The sequence below is a fragment of the Larus michahellis genome, chromosome 1, assembly GCF_964199755.1.
Source record: "Larus michahellis chromosome 1, bLarMic1.1, whole genome shotgun sequence".
Lineage (NCBI taxonomy): Eukaryota > Metazoa > Chordata > Aves > Charadriiformes > Laridae > Larus > Larus michahellis.
The window spans coordinates 94,945,577-94,962,697 of record NC_133896.1 but is presented as its reverse complement, the minus strand read 5'-3'; positions in this window follow the sequence as shown (position 1 = coordinate 94,962,697).

Genomic DNA, 17,121 nt, shown 5'->3' with positions numbered 1-17,121 from the left:
CAGGATGTCTTCCACAGAGGATGGCTCCTTCAAAAAAAAAACCCCAAAACTAAAAAACAATAAATAAAATCAACCCCTGCATGCATATGGCTTCCTCACGTCACCAGCGAGGGAGCTATGGCCCCAGGCCCTGGCATGGCTGCCATGCAGCACAGGCCCCCTCCCCTCCCTTGCACAGCCCTGCTCCAAGGGGCCTCAGTGGCCCGTGGGCCAGCCCCGCTGGGTCAGCCCGCCACCCTTGCCCCTTGGCATTTCGCACAGGCAGGGAGGCATTTTCATGAAAAAATGGAAAGCACCATGTCTTGGAGTCAGCTCTGCGGCAGTTCCCTGCAGCCGCTGAGAGAGGCACCATTTTGGGGAGCCATGGTGGTGGGTCCCACTGGCCAAAGAACACTCCAGAAATCATAGAATCATAGAATGGTTCGGGTTAGAAGGGACCTTAAAGGTCATCTAGTTCCAGACCCTGTCTGATTTTTGTTATCTGGGGGGCTGTGCTGGGCTGCCCTGACCCCAGCTGGGCTGCAGGTGGGTGATGGCTGCCCAGGGCCACAGAACCACCATCAGCCATGGCCACTGGGGTGCCACAGTGGGGCGGGGAGAGACTGCCACCCCCCTGCCAAGAAAAAACAGTATTTGCAGCACAAATCCAGGGAAGAGAAGCTAGAAACAAGACAGAGAAGATTCCTACTTTATTCTTAAAGGCTCTCTCTGGCCTTCCCCATGCTGGGTACCCCATGGAAGGAAGAGGGAAATGGGGTGGCAGGCGGGGGGAAAGAGGCATGAGCCATGGCCAGCAAAGGAAGGCGTGAGGAGGTCCAGAAGAGCTCTTGCCAGGCAGGCTGGGCCATGGGGGTGGCTTTCCCTGTGCCAGGATGAGGTTCATCGAGAGGACAGAGGGGAGGTTCCTGCAGGATTGCCCGGGGAGCCTGGAGCTGTAGCCGGGAGGAGGAGAAGGAGGAGGAGAAGGAGGAGGAGGAGGTCAGGCAAGGTGAGAGGGAACCAAACAAGGGAGGCTTTACAAACAAAGTGCTTGGTATCAGAGCCTGAAATCAGTGCTGAGCCAGGAGATTTTTCCGAGGGAAAGAAGCGGTGTTCTCCTCCATAGAGGAAAAAATAAGAAGTCTGGATTTGGACAACCCAGGAGGCAGGGGAGGTCTCTGCAATAGTTAGGGTGAGCAGCAGGGCTAAGGAGTAAACTAGTGTCCCTCCTGGAAAAGCTTTCACAGATGAGAACAGGCAAAGCTGGAGAGGAAAAGAGCTTGGGCCAGAAGTATTAAAAGCAAAAAGGAGTTCAAAGCCGAAACAGCTGGAAAAGAAAGGGGAATTTCTCTCCCTCCTAAAAAAAAAAGAAAAATAGAAAAAGAAAAAAGTGAGTCTGCAGAATAAGAGCAACACCATGCCAAGCCAGAGCTCTCACAGAAGCAATGTCTCCGTAGAGATTAGTTCCTAGTTCCCACTGCCATACAAACAGCGTGATGGCCAGCTGCCCCATGGTACCGCAGCCCAAATCAGGAAGTCACGGCCCATGGCACTTGCTTTAATTCCTTCCCTTTGAACTCGTAAAAATAGGTCAGGATTTGAAGTTAGTCACAAAGACCTCCCTGTCAGAGAGGGCTACAGGTTCATGCAGGAAGATGGGGCACCTTCCCATCCCACTTCTCTGATCTCCGATGCCTCCCCCTTCGGCTTGAGTGAGGGTATGGCAAGCCAGTGTTTGTGGGTAAATTAACATAGGACAGATAATTCTCCGTTCTCTCCGTTCTCATGGATGAGGTTTTGGTGACCCCAGAAGCAGTCAGAGAGCCTGGGCAACAGCTTTGGCCATTAGGCCTAAGTATTTCTTCCCCTTCTAAGAGCCGGGGGCCATGGCGGAGGCGTCACGACAGCTATTTCTGGGCACCCATCTCTCCCCTCCCTGCTGCGTTTCCTTCATTGTGTTTGAGCTCTTTCCTATCCGTGTCTTTAAAATCGCCACCAATCTGCCAGGCGCCACTCAGCACAAAAGAAAAGGGGGGGCTGGGGAATGGAAGACCCAGGGAGGGGGGGATCTGAACCTCTAAAAATAGCCCTGCCGAGTACGACTGTTTTCCTGACACAGACGGTTCATTGTTAGACCCTGACACGCCACTTCACCCTCCCTCCCCACCCCTTAACATACTCTCTTTCCCCTCCTGCCCCTCTCCAGCCCAGTTTCCTGTCTACTCCCATCTCCGTGGCCAAAGCTGGAGTGTATTGTGAAGCTGAAAGCCTGGCGTAGAGGCTTTTGTTTCTCTGACTACACGTCGGATGGCAAACTATGGAGCTACCCCTCAGCTTCCCTGTCACAGGGCACCCACCACTCTCAGCTCCTAATTTCACCTCATTCACAGCCACAAGCCCTGTCTCCCCTAGCTCTCACCTTCCTTTCTGCTTTCCAGAGGACCCTCTCAACCCACATCATGACATACCTTCTTCTGTGTGTCTGCCTGCCCCATGCAAGCTTTTTGTTAGCTACTTTGCAGATCCCAGCACTTCAGTTACAAATGAAGGAGGCACCTCACACTCACATGCTACCAAGCCTTCTTACTGCTGGCTGCCTACCCATGACACGATGGTGTAACCAGGAGATACAACACCTCTATGCCCAGAACGCTGTAGTTATGAGCCTGCATGATGACATGATGTCATCACAGTGATGTCATAGAAGCCAGCCAGGCAACCAGAAGAGAATAAGTGGACACCCTTTCTGCCAGGAAGGTACTTTTCTCCCACTTTGCTCGTTAGGGCATAGGGCAATGATCAATGGCTGGAAGACCAGGCGTAGTCACTGACATATTAGGAGCAGAAATAAACATCTGCCCATTCCACCTCCTTGAGTATCGCCACAGATGTAGTGAAGTCTGAAGTACCTAAGTAGCCTGTCATAGCATGATATTCAGTTATTGACTATACACACCACAACTACAAAACACGCACCTATGTTTTCAGCCAGTCTGCCTTCTCCCACTGTTCACAGTCATTTCAGAGGTGTCTTGTGTACAAAAAAACAGATGAGGAACATATCTCCCTTCCCCTACTCAGAGCACAAACTTATCTGAATAGTGATGGTTGCTTAATCCTGTGTTTGTACAGCACCTAGCACAGAGGAACTCTAATTCTTGACTGGGGACTCCAATTGTTCTTTATTTAAACAACATAAAGACTATTATAGAAAGGCTTTATGTCTCCCAGTGTAAACCTTTATTGATAACGCAATAATATACGGCAGTATTATAAAACAAACATTCAGAGAAAAACTCTACCAGGCAAGCCACACAGCTAGCAAAAGCTTCCTTCATCTCAGAGGCATGTTCTGAACCTTCTCCAAGCATCTTACCAATGAGATGACCCATTTGGTTGAGGCAGGAAGGCCACAAACCTCACACCATGAAGCCATTCCAAACTCACACAGGCCTTTTCAAGAGCATTCTGCCAGCAGCTTTTTGGATAACATGGAAAAGGCAGCTGGCAGCCCTGTGCTGAGTACAAGCAAGACAGCATGTCACAGAGAGAGAGGTGATATCCTCAACACATTGCCTCACTGCAAATAACAACAATAAGGATTCCCACCAAACCAGAAAATGTTTTTGCCTCCTTTTTTCCCCCAGTCAGGTAACTAGAGACCTACCGAAATTATATAACTTGCTTAAAACTGCATTGTGACCCTATAGCAGAGCAAAGAGCCAAATCAACAGCACGTATGAACTTGGGAAATGCCTTAACTATAAGCCCATTGCTTCTCATGTCTTGCCAACCTGTGAGCACGAGTGATAACCAGGATTCTCAAGCACAGCCAGGATCTCTAGGAGCTGAGAAAACATAATTGGGGAAGAAAACACCGAGATCTATCTATCACTTCAGACATCCGTTGCTTAGTCACCATGCCCAGCAGCTATACTACCACAGCCTAAAGGAGAGCAGAAGACTTTCAGTATCTGTTCCTCACACTTGCACCCCACTGGTTTTGTAGGAGTTTCCCACCCTTTATCCTATATGCGCTGTTCTAGCAGAAATGAGAAATCTGTTGAGCCAGAGGCCTATAACTCTAAAAGAGAAACTATTTAGTCTCTCCTTCTTTCAATTCTGCCAACCAACAGCTTTACTGGTATACTATAAAAGACCCCATATGTATAATTTCTGATTAGCCCGGCTCACCACCACTCAGAGGACACCAACACCCACTTCACTGCCTGTATTTCCACCTTCAGATGCCCCTCTCTTATTATCTGTTCCGCTAATCGTGTTGCCATGGGAGAAGGAAGTTGTGAGTTAACCTGACTGCATAAAACCAGCAGTCCATTGCACTTGCGTTATTTTAATGTTGATGCAAGGCTAAGGACTGAGAAAGAATCTCTATTATAAGGACTAAGCTGGAAAGGAGGAAATAAATTAGTTTAGGTGTCCACTCACGCAAGAATCTATTTTGATCACTTTCTGTAGAAGATAAGGGCTGTTTTGTAATAATCTTATTTGTTGAAAAAAAAAGCCAAACCAACAAATAGCTCAGGGAATGCTCACTATTTTCGGGATAAAAGCTAACCTGTTATGTACTATTTTTAGAAGTCACTTAAAGCCTGACTTCTTTTATTCTGGGGTCTTCTCTTGATCACTTGTGAGGATCATCTTTTCTGTGAGAGAGTTATGTCTTTAGAACAAGCTTTCAACTAAGACTCCTTTTATTGTGTCTGACCATTTAGCACCAGAAGGAACAGTTCCTACAAGGAATTGCCAGCTATGATGATGGTCTCCAGCTAGGGCAGACCGATACTTCACCCCTTCTCTCTGTCTCCAGCAAGGCAAAGTATGATTTGGTGGCCGGAAAGGGGAAGAGAGGAAATACAAGTTTGCAAAAGCCACATGTCGCCCTTACAAACACCTCTAGAAGGGGGCTGTCAGCTGTGATGGGTAGAGTGCTAGCAGCTGGGGCAGGCAAGGCCAGGTGTTCTTGCAAGTGGCAGGCTCCGGCACATTTGTTGTTTCTTATTTCTACTCGATGAGCTAAGTCCCTGTAGGGAAAGCATGGGTGGGTCTGCACAAATGATCTCCTATTGTCTTCTCTGCAAGGCTAACCATATCCTCTCTCCCTTCTAGCCTTTCTTTTCCTGCCTTACACCTCATCCCTCTTCACGGTCAGGCGTGTGCCTAGGTTAAGTGGAAAAATGACTTGCCTTTTTACTGTGCTCTCAAATGCTGAAGGCACTGAGCAGGGAAATCAGCTGTGTGGGGAGATTCCTTCTGCCTGAGATTTGAGTGCCCCCTCTCTCAGGATGTATAATATTAAAGCTCTCCGTATGCTCCCTCAGGGAAAGCCACGTTTCTCCTTTAGCATTTCCTTACCTGCGCCTTGGCTGTTCTAGCAGGAGGTGTTTTCTGTGGGGATGTGCCAGGTTGTGGAGGATGTTTTTAAGCTTCTTTGGCACACTTGCTTTTCTCTTTTCCTCTGCTTTCGGAAATGTCACCAGCCCTGCAGTGCTGTCAGCAACATTATTTCGTTTGAATCCTACTGAGTCTCAACACCTCCAGGCAAAGGTGACACAAAGTTATCTTCTTTCCATCACAGGCCAAAAGGGCTTGGCTTGCCTTCACTCTGACACCTCATTGTCTAAATCTGTAGTTCAGATTATTTCCTGACTTATGCTGAAGTTATATTGGGTGTGAATTATAGCAGAAAGTACTCAGAAGACTTCAGGCTGGAACCAATAATATTCTCTCTGTGCTATGCAATTACTTACACAGCTTAACAGGCTGCTTCCAACTTTTATGGCTAGTGTAGCATCATTATAGCTGGCCAATGTGATCGGGACATCTGGGGAGCCTTCTCCTGCAACTAGGGTGGCTACAGCAGGACTGGTGTCTTTTCTGCAGGCTAGCAGAGGGGTTTTGTTATCTTTAGAGTAAGCTTTGGCTAAGGAGCCTGGCTCCCTAACGCTGCCCTGCTATATTTAGACCCTCTTCTGGTGTGCCCACCCAGTGCTGTTCCCCTTGTTTGTTTCCTACCAAACAATGAGACCTGAAAGAATTGCTTGGAAAGGGGCCAATTGCTCTTGCAAAACTGTCGGGCGGCCAAGCTTTGCAACGGCCCTTTGTAACATACTGTACTGGGGAATGGGAAGCAATAGTCCTTCTTGCTTCAACCTCCAGCATGGAGTTTTTACCCCCTTGCTAAGAGGTCTGTGGTGTGGCCCTACCCCGGGGACTGTCTTTGAGGAGGTGTCCGAAGACATGGGGGAGAATGCCAAGGGGCAAAACATCAGGGTGGCAAGGAGCAATGTAAGATCTGTTCTCTGTTCTCCCTCACCTCTAATCCTGTATTCCTGCCAGAGCATGTTTTAGCAGCAGGTTGTTCCTGGAAAGCCTTTGCTATCTGCCCTGGTCGTAGTAGAAGCTGTTCATGTACATATAGGGTTACAGGTGTGGTGAGATGCCCTTCTCGCTCACCCAGTGTTTCTTTTCTGTACTCCTGTGGTGTTTGGCTACCATTTTCTACAACCTCAGCACTGTAAGGGGAGAGAAAAAGCAGCCCCAGCCCTACTGATGTGCAGAGCAAGAACCACGTTAAGATTACTTTTGCTTGTTTTAAACAAATGGAGCCAAAGAAAAAAACATAGGAGGAATGGCGGGGGGGAGGAAGCCAGACTAGGAGAAAAGAGAATGAACAGAGATTTCTTTAAGACAGAGTGGTCTGCCTGATCCACAGCAGCCTAAATGATGAGAGCCTGGAAATTGTACATTTCCATCCAAAGCAGATTTTGTTCCATTACCTTAGGTTCCAGCTTTGTTGCTTCTTTTGGCCTCCTGAGCCAAACCCTCTCTAGCCAGAAAAGGACATGTGTATCCCTGAGGGAGATTCCAGGAACATCCTTCAGTTGGATCTGGTTTGGGTTTTCCTTTAGGCCCATAAGCATTAGAGAGGTCAGAGTTTATGAAAAAATAGATGTCAACATTTCCAGCAGGGAAAGAAAGGTGCTGAGTACCAGAATTATAGCAAAATTTAGGGCAAGAGAAAGATCGCTTAAAAACCTATCTGCCCAAACCACAAAGGCATCCGCTGGTCCTGCCTGAGAAGAGGGGTGGAAATCTCCTGTGGGGAATAGGGGGACCACGTGTGCTCCCAGTACCAGTGTGTCATACTCTCACTCCACTGATCACCACATATGCACTGTTCTCTGCAGATTTAAGAGATACTGGGACCAATACAACGGTTTGAGTTATAGTTATGTAGCATCTCTTTTGTAATGGTACTAGAGTATTTGCAACTTGAAAATGGAACCAACTTTTAAGGACACCTTAGGAGAACACATGCTGGCAGGAAAAAATGCAGCTGGGTGAGAAATAAGTAGATAATATTTGGATGCCATGGGCACACAACACCGATTCACAGGCATTGTAGGACAGAAGTCCTAGGCAGATACTGTGTAGATGAGTAGACAGTACAGGGAGCAGTTCAAGCATTACAGCAGGCAAATCAGGTAAAAGGGAAAAATGAATGCAGCAAGGAAAGGCTGCATTTCAGACTGACCCCTATCAGACAGGATCTATAGGATACAGAAAGCAGGACTCTGCACTGTTGCACTTCAACGTAACACAGAAGACAACTTGAATACCTCAAATGTCACTAATAAAACTGGAGGAGTCAATTGGGGATGGCCCTTGTTATAGGAAATAAGGCAGTTTCATACGTGTTGGGGTTTCTGGGTTGTCATACATAGCAACTGTCTTAAAGTCCCAGCTCCTGGAGTCAGGGGATTTCTTGTAAGAATCTCAACTTTCAGTAGAAAGCAGTACCAAAAAAGCTACAGCCTTCATTAGTGCACAGAGAAATTTTAAAGACACAAACTCTAAAGCTCAGAAAATTTTGGATGGCAGGCTAATAAACAACAGCCTGTCTCTATAGCAGCTCCTGATTTGGTACACACAGGCTGGCCGAGAAATCTGGGATCTTCTTGGTTCGTGTTGCAATAATAAAGGGGGTTATTTCCTACTTGCTGTTTATTGCAGAACAGAGATCCACTGTGCTCAGTGACTAAAGATCATTTGTGGAGCTTTGATAGTCAACAGGAAATTATATTCTCATTTTGCCAAATCGCTCTATCACGATGCCATTATGAAAAGCCTGTTCATCTATTTTAGTGGTTGCTTAGGAGATGCAAGAGGGATTGGCCTTCAGCTACTTCCCTCTTCTGACTCTCCTCGAGATAGCGCTGCAGCCCCTTACCTATAGGAAAGCCACTGGGTGACTGCTTCAATGGTCAAGGAGATTTTACACTTGGGCTCCTTTTGTGACCTGTTGTGGCAGCACAGCCAGGTGGAGGAAGACCTGAACTCCAGCTGAACGGGAAACAGAAAAGCTTACCAGCAGGGAGGATTGGGGGAGAAGGTGGATTAATGACACTCTGAGAAGCTGTGGGATGGCAAGGAAATGGCTGCTGAGGTGGTGATAGTTCTCTGAGGAACCCATGGCAAAAACCTGCGTTTGGTAGTTGCATGGTGGACCCTGTTCTGGGACGAGCCTCTTGCAGAAACTTTTGTTCAGATGTGTAATGGAGTAGTTGCAATGGGAGGACTGCTGGGGAGGAATTATAGCTGCTTTTTTGTTTTAAATTATGTTTTTAGCCTTTAAATTAAATGGATCTTCCTTTTAGAAAGTGAAGGTGTTTGAAAAATGAATGTGGAATTTTGACAGTGTAATAGTGAGCAAGTGAGGCAAGTCACAAGTGCAAAGTCTAGGAGCAGTCTGCTGAAGTCAAAAAGCTCTTTTCCTACAATTTGCAGCCTTTTCTGGAAGTTCTAGAAGGTACTCTTAAATTAATTCATTATTATTATTTTTTTGATTCAATAACTAATGTTCTGATCAGAAGTTCACAGCAAGTTGGAAAACCAAGGAAGACTGGATTTTCTCTTTTGGTCTCAGTATAAATGAGGCTTGAAAAGCTGAGATCTATTAGCTCTAAAACCTTGTAAGACATATTGATCAAAAAGAAACAATTCAATTCACTACCTACAGATAATATGTCCTTTCCTAGCTTAATCAGTTTTGATCAACTTGTCTTGTATATCCTGCATAGCTACTGTGTAGCTTCATTATCTAATAAAAAGCAGAATTAAAATGCTGGCTTTCTGCATCTTAATTGAATTCCAGTTCTAATCCAAAAATAGCTTGACACAAATCAAAGTAAAAAAATAATTATCATGTAAATAAGCAAAGCCATTCACTATTTTCTAACATAACTAAATGCAAATTATGAATCTGAATAAATGTGAGCGATTAGATTGTTCTATTTACATGTGCAGAGAGCCCAGGCTAGCAAAAAGCTACCAAATTTAGTGGAAAGGCTATATTTAGTTTCAAATCAGGATGCTTTAATTACCAGCTAACAGGAAACAACCTTTTTAGTTTAGTTTTGTTTTGTTTTCTGGTAATTTTTATGGGGTTTTGGAAATAACTACAAATATGAAGCATAATTAAAATAGATTGCTCCAATCATCCTTTTTTGCTATCTGATATTTTTAAACCACACCATCTTGAACAGACATTATCACACATCAGTCATGTGGAAACTTTACAAATGGTTTTCGAAGACACCCCGGTTCGTGCCAACTCACAGTCCTCTCCCCTTTAAACTCTCTGGGCTGCCCACAAATGAGTTTGAGCTGGATCATGTATTTTCAGGTTAACCTTTGCAGTAAGTAACACGGTTTTCCATATGTTCACTAGTGTAGCTCATTCTTTATGGACAGAGCAGAAGTGGATAGCAGTGGAGACCCCCAACACTTAATATGTGCTTAGCACCCTCCAAACAGAAGTAAAAAGTACCAAAACAAGACTTTTTCTGTTCACTATAGTCTTACACTACCTACTGCTTATTACAGACATGTGAAACCACAGTTACTCAGTACCTGAGGGTTATAAAATTTTTTTGAACTTGCTGCCTAAGCTTTGAAGTGCCACTGCATCTGAGCACAGCTCTTGGGTCAGGGCTAGTTAGGTGCCACATTTCCAGAAGACCTTGGAGTCTCTGTCACCCTTATCAGTCCTCTTGCTCTGCCCTTTCCTGGTACAATGCTTCCCATACTTCAGCTTTTCATGCTGTCCTTGGGTTCCCAGAGCCTCTTTGTAGGCTGCAGAACAATAGCAATTGCTGAAAATATGAAATGGGAGAAAAGAAAACATCTTGGTAAAACACTCACACACTGGGAATAGGATATAAAAATAAGAAGTGACAGCTCCTCTCTGGGGCCCCAGGATCTATGGGTCGTGGATAAGAACTGCTTCTATTTTTCTTCCAGAGTCTTACCTCTTGTTCTGCTTCTGAAAAATGCCAATAAGGAGACAGATCCTCTTTGTCATCGCTCCTAGGAAGTACATTTCTCCTGTGACAATGCCACCATACCTTCTATTATCATAACATATTCTGGATCCTTCTCCCTCCATTTATTTGGCGCCTAGAGCTCAGTGAATAATTTTGCAATTAATTGTTTATTCAGCAAATCTTGCTTCTTTTTCCATTTGTGGAGTATTCCAGAGCAGATGGCAATTTCCTCAGGTTCGTCATTATCTTATGCTATCTGGCAAGTTTTCTGCAGTTTCTTCCTCTCGTCCATGGATTGGCTGGGAACTTTGAGGGAGATACTTGTCTAGTTGTGGTTTCAGGCATATGGGCCAGTTGTGATGAGTGAGACTGCACGGCTTGAGAAAAATCAGGAGCATAGTCACATGCCAATGTTTGACTGCAAAAAGATCATCATTGTTACTTTAAGTTGCTACTAACTGTATCTTTCACTTAAGGAAAGTGAACATGAAAGAAGGAAGAATCTTTTAAATATAGGACTGCATGTCATTGAATGAGAATAACTTTTTCATTATATTCAGAATTGGATATAATCTCGGATACAAAATTCAGAGAGAGAAATGACAACAGAGAAATTATACTGTCAGGCTGCCAACAACCGCTTCATTTCATTGCTATCCTGGGGCACCCTGGTGTTTTCTATGTCCACTTCCCCACCCAGGGAGCAGGAGGTGATTCCGAAGGCAAACGGAGCAGGTAGTCACACGGAAAAAAACCAAAAGCATCCTTCCTCTAAACACTGTGTGGGTTGCCATAGTAAGGAAATCCCATGAAAGGGTGTCCCAACGTTGGTATAGTTTGAAGGAGAGCCCTTGAGGGGAAGTGCTTGTCTTGGCTGACCTCCTGGGTTGTGTGCTGGCCCCACCTTGCTGTAATGAGAGGGTTGGTGGAAAGCGCAGGTTTGCTGCAGGCTCCTGTCATCCCTGAACTCATTAATTTACCTTTCCAGTGAGGGAAGTAGAGGCAGGGGGTGGAGAGGAATAGTGATGATTTCTTTGAACAGGCACTGGTCAAGAGACACAGTACTTTGGGGAAAAAGAGGAAAACAAGGGAACTCCACCCTTTTACCACAGAAACATCTCGACCACATCCCAAACCCCGGCTAGCTACAGAGTCCTTTCTCGCACTGAGAAGCAGGCCGGAAAGGGAGCCAGGAGAAGTGGGATGTACAGGGACCCAGAGATATTTTTAAACGTGCTGGAGGTTGCATAGTTTTGGCCTGGTTTTGTTGGCACAAGGCCCCTTTCTTCCCTGGTTTTGATAGATCACACTTGCTGAGGAGGCCCTCCTCGTGCGTCAAGATGAAATTTTCAGGCTGATGAGATAGCTCTGGGGACAAGTAACCAGCAGCAGCGGCTTTTCTAACCGCACTTTTTCTGCAGCCTTTTTGGTTAAGGAGACTCTCCTCTCAGACCTGCTGCAGGCCTCCAGATAATGTCACAGGTTTGACTGAAGGACTTCAGGCCAAGACAGCCTTTCCTTCCCACACAGCTTTCCAGCCAGAGCCTCAGTTCCCCATGCAGGAGGCAGACCACCACCATGCCATTTGACAGACCCTCTGTTCTTACAGATCTGTGCCTCAGGACCTCTTACAGGCTTGGTGGTCACAGAAGAGGACAACAGGAGGTACTGAGGAGCACCAAGCCAGTAAGGGACATGAACCGTGACTAAACGTTGTTTGTGCACTCAAGGTATGTGGAGAATGGACAGGGCAAGGATTGTGGCTAAATGCAGGGAGGGAGCTTGAGTGCCTTGCTAAACAAGAAGGTCAAAAAGAGGTGATTAAATCCTCCTGATTAGGCTGTGGAGGGAGCACATGCCTGTGCTGGCTCTGCACCCAGTGTACCTGGTCACACTTGATCTGCTGGGAGATGATGAGGAGGAACTGCAGGCAGGAGGGGCCAGCCACTTCCCCCCACAAGAGAGGGCTGAGATCATGCCATGGTGATGTGGTATATTGTGGTGATGTGGGACATCCTGTGACACAACTTGTGACAAGCCCTGGAAAGATTAAAAGTGCTAGAGAAGAAAAGCCTTTGGTGTGTTTATTTTTGGTAGAAACAGGAAGGATGCTGGTGAGGCTAAAAAGAGCTCAAGCGGTGTCCTCTCAGAAGCCTACACCTAACAAACTATATATTTTCCTACACATGGTAAAGGCAAGATCTTGTCCTCTACGTAATAGCTTTCGTGGAAAGAGGCACTCAGTTAGATGGGAATTGCTTCACCTCCTGCTGAGAAGCAACCCTATCTGGGTGATAACAGAGCTGTCATTTAACCAAAAAGATGATGAGAAGAAGCACATATCTGAGAAATCAAACATGTGGAACGTAATGAGATCAAACCTGGCCATAGTAAGAGCGCCATAGACCTTTTCTGAGGAAGGAAACGCAGGACTTCTGATAAACACCCTTCATTAGGGACTTCAGTGTCCAGCTCATCTGAAAGGGGCAACTTCAGCGCTTCTAAAGTAAGCCACTCGAATGAATCAGCTGCTCATGTGGGTCTGTTGTGTGTGTGGGGTTCCTTGATCCAGATGCCAATCACGGCTTTTGTACTTGACATACGAGTGCTCCTAGAGCTGCAGTCCTAAGCTAAAGGCTCCTCAGCTTTTTCTCTTCACTGATTTTGGTTTCAAAGCAGATCAAACTGGCCAAGAGGGAACAAGGAAATAATATATCCTCTGTTGCCGATAAGTTAACTTTTTCTCTATAGACCTATATTAATTGCTTCTTTCATTCATGATGTGAACAGGTAGATTTAATTTTTGAACAAAATCACGGTTAGTATCTGTTAATAACACCTGAGCCTGCCTCTCTGGGCAAAGTACCCCTTTAGAAATCTCTATGCCTGCAGTAGCTAAAGCCCTTTAAACATGTCAATCATTTTCCTCTGAGGAAAAATTAAAAATCTACCCTGACACTGTTGCTGAGATGGCTGCAGCAGGAACAGCATGTAGGGGCCTTCCCTGCTTGACACGGGAGGCATTTGTGGGATTTGGGACACAGTTTGACATCTAGTGGTAACGTGTGGTATAATCCCAGAGCTCACACCGGAAAGTGCAAGGGTCACAGTGCGGGACCAGGCAAACTGAGAACGGACACCTCCACCAGCCAAGGCCACACTTCTGTGCTGTGTGTACAGCCACATACCTCGGTATTACGCATCTTCTCTCCTGCACTGCCATTTGATTAAGGGACAAAAACAGCTAAGAGGTGGGCCTGGGCCACATTACATCCAGAAAAGCAACATCTTTTAAGGTTTGTGTTTTGATCTCTTTGCTTATGATCTCTTGGATCATTATGCATGATTTTACCATGCTAATGAAGCAATAGCAGGAAGGTCTTAACCCAAGTAAAGCAACAGAAAATGTCCAAATAGTTAATTTTGAAGCCTGCCAGGAGGCTGAGGTTAAAGAAATTTGGGATATTTCAGCTTCAGGTTTGATTGGTGCCATTTATGATTGCAACCAGGAGAGTCTTATGGAGCTGATCTGCTGCTGGGAACTGAATAATGAATGCACAGATAGAGCCATCTTTTATATTAAAAGAAAATGTAGGGAAGAGACAAGTGATTCAGGTGACGTGAGCCGCAACCCAACCTAACAATTCTGAAGGGTTACAAAGAGATCGAAACATTCCTTATTTTTGTACTTCTTCACATTTCCTACAATCAGAATGGGAAAATATCATTATCCCTTCAGAAACATGATTTTAGCCCAACCTTCAGTCAAAATCTCATAGGGAAATCACATGCTCTCAAAAAGTTTGGCTGGATTCTATGTCTAAGGAACTCAGCTTGGACTGCAAGGGTGAGCAGCTCCTCTGAACTTGCAGGATCTGCTTCTTACCGCTAAAATCAACCTGTGCAGATAGACAGTGGTCAGGCATAGTTGTTCTCTCTGCCTGGAAATGTCAGATGAACTATGTATACAGGGATTAGTAATATTTTATCAGAGATTAATTTGGCCCACTGTGTACAGCTGCAAATAGAAAAGAATCAGAAATTCTATTAATTAGAAATTATTTTATAAACTAATTATTAATTATATTATAAATTAATCAGAAATTATATTAAGAGTTTTGGAGCATTTAAGGCAATTGTTTTCTACCTATTTATTTTGAGAGAGAGAAAATAAAAATAATGCTTAAATCAGAATAGCAATTGTGAGTTAGAGGTGATGAAATCACATACCCTATCCTCCAGATTTAGAAAAGTAGAGAAACTCCATTCCTTCTCCCTCTCTGGGAATTAAACCCATTTTCTGTGTGCATTAAGGCAGGGGGTGAACCCTATGTGCTACGACGCAAACCACATTTGAAGTCCACTCTCTGGTGCGGTAAAATGATGTTTGCTCCCAGGGGAGTAATATCTCAGTCTCTGGAGCGTGCTGAAGTGTGCAGTTTTAACTCCCCCTAGGATGAAGCTCAGCTGGTCACCTGAAAATCGCCTTTTAAGCTTTTTCTTGGCAGAAACAAACCCAAAATTTGTGAGCGGCCAACAGATAAATATGGGGATGTTCAGCTGAAAAGGCCAAAAAGCTTTGGCCCTCTTTATCAGCCTGCCTGCTTAGAAGTATTCCTCGGTTTACTAAGTTAGGCAAAGGGCCTGGCTGGCTGAAGAGGCAACATGGGTTGGTTTCCCCTGGCAGGTGGATGAGAACCAAGCTTCTCCTCTGAGGAAGTCTCCATGTTGCAGAAGTCTCCAGGTGCGAGAGGTGCAGAGGAGCAAGAAGCATCAGGAAGCTGGTTTGTGGTAAGGGAAATCTCCTATTGACCCTGTTCTTGCTCTGTCCCATGGCCCATTCACACACCATAAACAGCCACAAGGTCTGAGTGTATCTCAGTCAAGGCTTCAGACTGTTCACAGCCCTCTTACACACTCCACAGCTGCTTGCTTCCTCGAGCAGTCAAATGAGCTGGTACGGTTTCCCTAATGAGACCCTTAATTCTGAGGAGAGATACAGAGCATCCCACCCCAGCTTGGAGCAGAGAAAATCTGCACAAGCAATTCCCTAAAAGCCTTGCATTTCACTCTCTTCTCTCTATCATCAGGTTTGTATCTTCTTTTTCTTTTCTTTTTTTTTTTTAACCTAGCTGCAGTCAAGAGCTCCTCAGGGCAGGAACTATATGTGTCTATCTGACAGGAGGGTGCCACAAACGCTTTAGGCACAAGTCAAATAATGTAGTAGTGTGCCTCTAGAAACCAGGCACTACTACAGAAAAAGGAGAAAATCCAACAGTCACAGGAGATCCAGGGCAAAAGAATCAGCATCCTGGCCATTGGCAGCTCCAGCATTTTCTGGCTGGTGGGAATCTTAAAAGAAAATTTTATAGTAGGTGTGCTTATGCATGTATAATATAATAGAGATTTAAAGGAAGAATATCATACAAGAACAGTGAAAGGTTATTCATAATCAAGATATTACTATCAAGGTGAGAGAATATAGGGTTCTTTCAGGGGTGGGAGTGAAAAATGGTCATTACTTCACTAAAGACCTTGTAGCCTTCTCCTGCTTCTCCTGTCTTTGCAGTCAGCTTGTGTTGCTTTGTGTCCACCTCCGAGCCTGGGGACAACCAGTGAAATCCCCACTGAGGACTACTGCACAGGAGCACAAATGCAGAAGAACTCTGAAATGTTTAAGCATTATTTAGGAAGTGTATAAATCTATGAGAACTCATTATGAGTACTCATAACAAGTTTCCATGGATATATTTTTTTAAATAACACTTGAATATTTTGGAGAGTGTCAACTCAGATGAACCCATAAAGTCTTGTGTAGGAGAAAGCTGTAAAGGTTACTCCTTTACAACGTAATGGCCATGTCTTCTGTCTTCCAACATATAACAACAAAGTGTTCTTGTCTTGTTAGTATTAACTTGATAATGATAACCACTGCTGCTCTTGCGTTGTACAATATTATTCCCTTAAATACCTGTTGCATTGTGCTGCGACTATACATCGCTGTTAAAATGAAACGACAAGGAAAGATTTTAGTGAAATTTATAAAATTCTAGTGGGGCTGGATGCTGCTGTCCCCACAGTAAGAGCTGTCCTAGTCTCAGCCTTCAAAACAGGCAGAAGAAATAGGATTTTCATCGCTGCTTGTAGGAGTTCTCCCTTCCTCTTTCTCTTCCCATTGTGCCTCCTCCAACAGCAAGACCCTGCAGTCCTCTCCAGCTGGGAAGGTGAAATCCTGAGTTGTAGAATCGTAGAATCACCTGGGCCGGAAGGGACCTTTCAGATCATCGAGTCCAACCATCAACCTAACACTGACAAAAACCATCACTAAACCATATCTCTAAGCACTATGTCTACCTGTCTTTTAAATACCTCCAGGAATGGTGACTCCACCACTTCCCTGGGCAGCCTTTTCCAATGCTTAATAACCCTTTCAGTGTAAAAATTTTTCCTAATATCCAGTCTAAACCTCCCCTGGTGCAACTTGAGGCCATTTCCTCTTGTCCTATCACCTGTTACTTTGGAGAAGAGACCGACCCCCACCTCACTACTACCTCCTTTCAGGTAGTTGTAGATAGCAATAAGGTCTCCCCTCATCCTCCTTTTCTCCAGGTTAAACAATCCCAGTTCCCTCAGCTGCTCCTCGTAAGACTTGTTCTCCAGACCCCTCACCACCTTCATTGCCCTTCTCTGGACCCGCTCCAGCACCTCAATGTCTTTTTTGTGGTGAGGGGCCCAAAACTGGACACAATACTCAAGGTGGGGCCTCACCAGTGCCAAGTACAGGTGTACAATC